The 8,924-nt window shown below is 39.6% G+C and overlaps 1 protein-coding gene across 1 annotated transcript in view; it reads left to right on the forward strand.

The window, feature by feature from the left end:
* Positions 1 to 8,665, forward strand: part of LOC140694820 (uncharacterized) — a 36,164-nt gene extending 27,499 nt beyond the window's left edge. Inside the window, exons 8-11 of the mRNA XM_072957873.1 lie at positions 2,750 to 2,809; positions 2,908 to 3,065; positions 3,344 to 3,464; positions 8,562 to 8,665. The gene's annotated coding sequence lies outside the window, so the exon portion shown is untranslated. The remainder of the gene's footprint in view (positions 1 to 2,749; positions 2,810 to 2,907; positions 3,066 to 3,343; positions 3,465 to 8,561) is intronic.
* The last annotated feature ends 259 nt before the right edge of the window (positions 8,666 to 8,924 follow it).

Genomic DNA, 8,924 nt, shown 5'->3' on the forward strand with positions numbered 1-8,924 from the left:
CTATATAATATATATGACTGTGTGTTTTAATCTTTCTGTCAGTGTTTTAATAGTTTTTCAGCAATTTTGTAACTTTAGAATTCTTCTATGGAAATCACCCCCAATTCTAGTGCAGTTTGTACTGTGTATCCTGTCTTATGCATGGGATTCCACTGTCCCCTCAGTGAGGAATTTCCTCTCCTATTGTGTTAGGAGCAGAGTTAAAGGAACTGTGATTTCTAGGCCTTTGCTCTCCATGTGTTTGCAGTTGGCTCTCAGTCACGATTTTCCCTTTCCAGAGTTTTCATTGTTAAATTAGAATTTCTGAAAATAACTATTAATATGTTGCATTGGTCTCCCTAGAAACTTGACGTCTTTGTGCTTTTCAGTTTTCAATTTATGAAAAATGCAAATGCACTCTTGTTTTTAAGTTGTCCTTTTTCAATAGATATTTATCTCTTAATTGATAGAATAATTTTTTCCCAATGAATGAATCGGTGTGCATGTTTTAAAGGATAACTTACTTTTTATTTTTCTTATTGTAACAGTAATATTCATTGTAGAGAATTTAGTAAATAAGGATTAACACAGTAATAACTTCACAATGGCCTCTAATCTCACCTGGAGATACAGTTGTAAGGTTTGAAATTGAGAATTATAAGTCCTCTCAAATTTTTCTTTTTCAAGTACGTATTGGTTACTGAGATCCTCGAATTCCCATATGAATTGTAGCAGCAGATAGTCAGTTTCTGCAGAGGAGCCCGCTGGGATTGTGATCGAGACCACGTTGAATATACGGATCGCTCTGGGGAGCACTGCCATTCCAAGAGCACTTTCTTTTGATAGGGGAATGTGTGTGGAGTGTCTGTCCTGGTATTTAGGTCTTCTTTAACTTTTTTTTTCAACAATGCTTTGAGTTTACAGAGTATTATTTTACTTTAATTATCTTTGCCTTTATATTGAGGACAAGTGTGCAAGGTACCGGGATCAGAAGTGTATTTGAGCCCCGCAACTTGCTGCCACCATGGACGCTGCGCTCTTGCTTCACCCGCTGTACAATCTTGCACAGAATACGACCTCAGTAACTCTCTCTTGAATGAATGATTATATGATTGTTGGATGATGCTTGAGAGTCCTTGTGATGATTTTTTTCCCCAGCCTTTCCCCAGTTCTTAACTATGCCCTTTCTCTTCCTAAACTCCAGCCTGGGTTTCAGCCTGCCTGTGGCATTGATTTTCCTTGTCTGTGGACTCTTCCTTTCACTGGTTCCCGATAATGTTACATGTGGGCTGTGGAAACTTGCTAGATGTCAAGAAAGAGCTAATCCATTGTAGGCCAGTATTTTTAGAGTTTGTTATTGTTTTATTGATTGAAATTAAATGAGGCTGCCCCCTGAGCCCTCCCGTGAGCACTTTTGACCTTCCTACAGCTGATACTGCTCTAGTTGCTGCATGTGCCCTTTCCCCAGCCTTGATTTTGTAATTGAATAAGTCACCATCACTGGAGCCCTCTCTTTAAAAGATAAAGAGAACATTTGCTCCTTTTCCCTGTTTGGAGACTTCGATGAGATGAGATCCCAGATAAAGAATGGAGCCCCACCTCTTTCTGACCCCCGCTGTTTCCGTTCCTTTCTTCAGGGGAAAAGAGTACAATTCAACAGTATAAAGATTGATTGTGAGCTAATGAGATAGACAAGACAACCGATCATTTATTAAATAACCTTTCATGATAGAAACAAATGTATTATACACACAAACAGCACACAAAGCACTGTAGTACCATGGTTACAATCGTGGGTCCGAGTTCGTGTCCTGCTCTGGAGAGACCAGTCCTGTGAGATGGAGAACTGGTAAGTCGGCTTAGCCTCTCCAGAACTGGTTTTCTGTCCTGCAGAGACGGGGCTCGCTAGGCGTCCCCCCCGTAGAGGTGCTGTGGGGTGTAAATGACGCGCGTGGGCAGCCTGAGCACAGCTGCTCATTCCTCGTAAGTGCAGGGTAGCATAGCTTTTGCGGTGATGGCTTTATGACCGCCCCATGTAGACTGTCAGTGCTCTGAAGGGATGCCTTGTGGTTTGGAGATGGGATTCTCACTTCTGTAAATACCCAAGTGTAGTGTTATTGGGCCCTGCTGATTTCAGTCTATTCTTTAGAAAGTACATATTGTAGATATATTTTTCAAGCATGCGTGCTTTTTTTCTTTTACTATTTAAAGTTCTACCCTCTCATCTCTTGGTATTACTTTTCATGGAATCCAGGAAACAGTCCTAAGCTACCTGCCTCTTCACACTTTTCCGTGGTGGTTTCCTTCCCTGATTAGAAGAGGGTTTTGCATAGGAAATTTTATTTGTTCCCCTTTTCTTGGAGTCTCTCTCTCTGTCTGCCCATCTCTCACCTCTCAATCTGTCCATTTCTCAACCCACTGCTTCTTCTGACATGTTCCAAAACGCATTTCAGGTAGCTTACAGAAGAACAGATACCAAATAAACAGGTGAGAAAATGGGGCCCAGTTCAGACAGTGAGGCTAGGAGGCGAGCCTGTGTGAGGATTGCAGGCGTGAGACACATGTCTCTGCCATGTGACTTATAAGATCGACAGCAGCAGTGTGCTTCAAGCTCCCAGCAGACACAGGGAAGCAGGATTTGAGGGAGATGCTTACTGGCTGTGAAATAAATAAGTGACTTAGAAGAAGCCCAGCCTTTCCAGCTACTAAGGCTTAGGAGAATATTATGAGTGTCTTCCAAAATCAGAGTATGGCATCTTTTCTTTTTCAGAGTTCTATGTATAGTTGGTTACATTCTATACCTGGAAATTTCTCCAAAACTGCTTCCCACGTGAGTCCCATGGCTCGGGGATTGGGTGGTTCTGCTCATTGATGGGGGTTGGTCAGAAACAGAAAATGAGAGCCTCAAAGGGGCCTGGGATTTGTCAGTTATGTTTTGTCAGTGCTGTAGGGTTCAAGAAATGCTTTCACCGTTTCTCTCCATCTGAGGCGGCAGCGTAATCTCTTACCAGCATCAGGAGCTCAGGGCCACGGGATGGTGGGGGCTGACTGCACTGCCGTCAAGACAGCTGAGCTAGTCACTGCAGGTGTGGTTCTTTTACATACTGCATTTCATGTTCTTTACTAGAATGTTTCAACAGGGAGTTAATTAACTGAGTTAATTAACATTTAATAAATATGATCTTTGTTGAAAAGACAGTTATAGGCAGAATATAAGCTGTGAAGTCTTTAAAAACGGTTTCATTACTGAAATTTCATTTGGGGAGATACACGGTTTATCTTATATATGGCTCTCTTTTAAAGTAACAAAGAAACAAGACAGAAAAGGCAGAGGATGATTTCTGTTCTTCCTCTCGGCTTGCAGGTGCCCTCACCCCCAGTAGCATCAATCAAGACACCAGCACTGACAATGGCCGTGCTCAGAACTGCCTCAGCCCTGAAGACACTGCTGACAAATAGAAGGGGGCCACGCCCTGTTACAGCAGGTGCTCTCACTTTGTGGGTCCTTATGTAACTGCGTGGTGTTAATCAGGATCGCCTGTCCTACATTGTGTGATGCTGCTGCTTTGTCTCCTAGTTACTTGTTTCTCTAAGTATTCTTGTATTATTCTCCAATGCATAGTACTACACACCCAAAAATGCTTTTTTCAGATGAAAAAGAATGTGCATTTAAAATAATAACTCTGAAAAGCGGGGCAAAAGAGGCTATCCTTGTCCCGCTGTTCAAAGATAATAATTAAGACGTTAACGTATATTTTCATCAGTGTGGATCACCTCTGTCATAAAAAACCAGAGAGCACTCTGTGACTGTTTACTGTGTGGAAACCTCCATTTTCCATTTGGCTTTTTATATGTTTTTCTACAATATTCTATCTCCTCTGGCATGATTTTTGATGACCAGTATAGCATTCTGTCTTGTGGAGGCATTGTCAATTTTACTTCGGACTTAAATAAACTTTTAAATTCCAAGTATACTTAACTGAAATACTGAAAAGAGAACTGTGGTGGTAGAGGAAGGCCCTACCTCCCTTCCCCTTATTTCCGAAGAGTAAAAACTGTTGAAAATTTGATATATATATTTCATGACCTTTATGCCTATGACATACATATATACACACATATGAGAATTCCATGTATACGTGTGTGTATATATGCTTTATTTAAAAATGAGACCATACTATATGTTTTTCTGCAGCTCGCTTTAAACACTCAGGTGTATATCATAGACGTCCTCCCACTCCAGACTCACCCGGTCCTTTCAGATAGAGTGGAGGGGTCTCCTGATTTGCGGGTGTGGTCTCTTTCCCACGCACACCTTTGGTGAGAGAATGCTGTGGACAAGGCCCTGGACCACGGCGAAACGCTGGCTCCCTCATTGCTCGCAGCTCGTCGTGATTTACCGCATCATTGTCTTGATGGTGGACAGTTAAATTTTCTCCATTTTCCACTGTCAGAAAGGATATTTGACTGGCATCCTTCTTGTACAGACATTCCTGTGATCTTTTATGAGTATTCCCTTAGTTAAGGCTTCTGGAAATTTAGTCCCTGGATGTGACATTTACATTCATCACAGACTCCATTCAAGTAACTCTAGAAATTCCTTCCATAGGGGAATGAAAAGATGCACAATTACTTATGTAACCAATTCTCTATTGCTGGATATGATTTCACTTCAGTTTTTCTTCCCACCATTGTAAACAGTGCTGTGTAAATGCCCTGATGGGTACATCTTTTTGGACCTAATTTGTTTTTTCCTAAAGGAAACGATTCCTAGAAGTGGTGTTGAGTCATTGTGTACGTACTTTTTCAGAGTTTACATATCCATTGACATGTCGTCCTCTGAAAATGTCGCTCATGGTTTCTTCTCCCACAGATGGACACTAGATAGAATATCTTTTAAAAATATTTGCCAATATGATGAGCAAAAGTGCTTTTTCATTGTTTTAGTTTGCATTTGATGACCAGTGAGGTATTGAGCATTTTTCACTCATTAGCCATTTGACTTTTTTAAAATGAATGATTCCTTTTATCCTTTGCACACATTTAAGTGGGGGAGCTTCTTGTTGCTTTGTGACAGCTCTTTGTATGTTATGAACATTAACTTCTTGTCTTCAAAAACATGTATCACAGAGCTTTTTCTTGTCATTTCTTTCCTTTCATTTTGTTTAGGAGGATTTTTATTTTGGTAGTGTCTCAAAATATTCTTATGATAATAAATGTATTCCTTATGTGTTTTATCTTTGAAATTATTCTTAAAAATAATTTCTTATACTGGAATAAATCTCCTCTGTAGGTTTTTTTTAATCTCTAAGATGGAGATGATAATAGTACTTGTTAATGTAAGGGTAAGTTGAGTTAATAAGAGCAAAGTGTTGTATTTGCTGTTATTAGTACTTTTTTATATTTACATCACTGTCTGTAAATTATCTTGTGGTCCTTATGAGAGGAATAGTATTTATTCTTTCTAGGTGATTGTCTGATTGTCTCAGGACAATTACTGAAGTCATACTTTTCTCTTTGATTTGAAATCCCACCTTTACAAAATACTTGTGTACACTAGAGTCTCTTTTTGAGCTCATGGTTCCCTTCTGTCAATCTGCCTTTCTTACTCCAGCACCATAACTTACATATTGTAAAAATTTATTTAATAATTGGCAGTCTGAATTTTTTTCATTCTTTTCTTCCATCCCAAATTTTCTTGTCTAGTATTATGATTTTATTATTCCTGAAGAATTCCAAAATATTTTGTTCAAGTTAAAAAAAATCAGATTGGAGTTGTCATGGGAGTTTTCAGTAAGTTTTGAATTATTCTGATGAGAACTTACATCTTTACAAAACTGCTTTCCTCCATGCAATTTGTTGATGTCTCTACATTCTCACCTCTTACTTTACCCCTCAGTACAGCCCTGAAGTTTCTCCATTTAGAACATGGGCATTATTTTTTAACTTATTCCAGATTATTGTTTATCTTTTTGTCAATTTTGTAAGTGAAAATTTTTTGCTATTATATTTTTAAATGCTTAAAACTGAAATTTAGAAAGGAAGATTCGGTTTGTAAATACTCACTTTGTAATTTGTCATTTAAAATTGTAAGTATTAAGTAGTTGTTCCAGAATCCTTTCTTTTTTGTTTTTAAAAATTTGTGTCGAAGATTCTCAAAATGTTCATAGCTAAGTAGTATAGGTGGGGAGACAGATGGAGAGAGGTAGTGTGGCTCATGTACAAACTGTGAGCAGTTTCATGGCTGCCTTTAGGCTGGAGAAACCACAGAAGAGCCCAGGTTAGACAAGGAATGGCTTTGTATGCACTTGAAAGCCAGCTTTCCTGCCTGTATGGTGAAGCCTGGTGGGCGTGGCAGGTAGATGATCAAGGTCTGATCAAGGTCATTTGCTGCACAGAGCGCTGTGTCTGTGAGAAATGGTGACCATTGCCATGGCAAATGCTTGGTGCCAGGAACAATGCAGGGGAGCTGGGGAGCCTGTGTTAAGGATTTTCCAGTCCTGGGAGTGGGAAGATCAGACTCTGCATTCAGATCTGAGTTTGAATTAATCCTCTTTAGTTTACTGGACCTCTGACTTTTGTCAAGTTATGCATCCTGTTTGAACTCCTGCTTTGTTGTCTCTCAAAACAGAAGAATTACAGCCTGCTGCTAGAGTGTTTGATCAGGGTAAATGATTTGTGTCTATAAGATGCCACGTACAGTCACAAGCTCAGTGAGCAATGAGCTGTCCCCTCTTCTCCTGCAAATCAGTGCTCGATAAGTCATCAGCAGAAAGCGAGTCCCTAATTTGTATGTGGTGCAAGGAAGAACAAAACTAACGTCTTGCCTTTCCCTGGCAGTATTCTTAGTTCTTTGCTTCATGTACCTCTTTCCTCCTTCACTCTCCCCTTTCACCTCCTCCACCAAGAGCCTGAGACTCTCTCAGAACACTAGATTCAAATTATTTAAATGGTGGCTCATTCCCATGAAATGACAGTGACTTAAAAAAACTGTACACATCCCAGAATTCATTGTATTTGATTTACACACACACACACGTGCACACACACACACACACACACATCAGGCTACCTCCCATTTGCTGAGGGAGAAGGGCCACTTTTTCTGAGTTTTCATTTACTCAGCGTGAGAGCAGTCTCTTAAGCAGAATTTCACCTGGCTTCGTGCATGGTTTTTTAAATTGGATTTCTGCTTTTTGTCCATAAAAATATTCTCCTATTAGAAGACAGGAAGTGGAGACATAGATATTCTGCTGAGATATTGGTGTTATCATATTTGAGTTTTAATGGACATAAGGCGGCATAGAGTCATACATTATTATGGATGAGAATCCATGATGATGTAACTTAGACAAGAATCTGGGTCTCCTGCCATCGTGTCCACGCAGGTGAAGAGGCAACTGGGTGGGGGATGGCAGGGAACCTTCTTGCTTGAGTTCCAGGTTCTTGTTAGTTTTCATTGCTCAGCTGCCTTTAGTTTATGTCCATGAGGCCTCTCATGGGAAGGTCACTATGTCCTGAGAGACTGAGTTACTAATCAGCAGAAAGCTCTGGACCCACTCATATTTTCCAGAGTTTTTCTGCTGACCTGCTGACACTTTATATAAATGAGACCTAACAAACTACTGGATATAAAATCCTTATTGTTATCATTTGCCCTCGAGTTCCATAGGAATGGGGTGCTGTCTCAGGCTGTCTAAGGCTAGATCTGAACAAAGATAGGGTGATAGGCTCCGCTGCTGGACCCTCCCCAGTCGAATGGGATTTCCACCTTAGTTTTTAGAATCAGGCAGATGAGTTCAAATCTTATCTTTACCAGTTATTAGCTTTGTGACCTTGGGGAAATAACTACTTTTTTGGTTCCAATTTTCTTTATCTGTAAATAAGTTCAGTATTTATTTTAGGGTTTTTGTTTTAGAATTGAATGTGCTAATTCCCTAATTTATTCCTAAAATACTGATCACATGGTTCTATGCTGGTGCCTTAGTAGTTGATTGCTAAGGGACTCAACAGTGAGAATGGGGGTGGAGCCCCCTGGATCATACAGCTTATATTCGAGGATATGCTTGTAAAAGACAAGATTGCAGTGGATTTTTAGTAAATGTCCATTCCTTTCCTAATCCCCATTGATTGTGTATATATCTTTATACTAATATATGAACAATTTTTTACAGTTTAAATCTCTTTGTAGTATTTAAAGAATGTAGCTATAACAAAAATACGTGAAATAAAATGACTTGACTTTTATTTTCCTTTCAATAAGCAAAACAAAATAAAATAGAAAAGAAAAGAAAAAGTATTGAAGGAGTAGAAATAATTTTATTTCCGTGGAATCAACTCCCTATGTTAGGTTTTTCCATTGTGTTGTTCAACATCATATAAAATTGACAGGTTGTGACTTCAGTGTTGATAGCTAGGTGAGTATAGTTTCTTTTTGTGGTTGTCTTTGATGAATTATTTGCACTAGATCATAAATGATGTGCATGTTACATATTGGAAATGAGGAAACATTGGAGACATACTACCTCCAATGCAGTCATTTTGTTACTGAGTCCAAACTCGTTCTGCTCGCCACATGACAGGCCAATAAACCGGGAGATGAGGTGTTGGAGCAAGGAATAGTGACTTCACTTGCAATGCTGGCAGACCCAGAAGACGGCAGACTGATGTCCTGGAGAACTATCTTCCCCAAGTAAGAATTCAGTCTCCTTTTATACTAAAAAGGGGCGGGGTTGTGGTTGGTTGTTGCATACTTCTTGCTTTATGAATTGTTTGTCCTTTGAATCCGCTGTTCTTGCAGCTGTCCATGTGGATCAAATCATGGTACCCCTGTAAAACCTCCAAAAAAACAAAGGCTATTGTCTATTATGCAACTTGCCATCTCTACAGAAGTGCAGATGAGCTAACATTTTTAAAGATCAGGGCCAGGAGAATAGGCTTTCCTG

Source organism: Vicugna pacos, unplaced genomic scaffold (assembly GCF_048564905.1).
Source record: "Vicugna pacos unplaced genomic scaffold, VicPac4 scaffold_104, whole genome shotgun sequence".
Classification (NCBI taxonomy): domain Eukaryota; kingdom Metazoa; phylum Chordata; class Mammalia; order Artiodactyla; family Camelidae; genus Vicugna; species Vicugna pacos.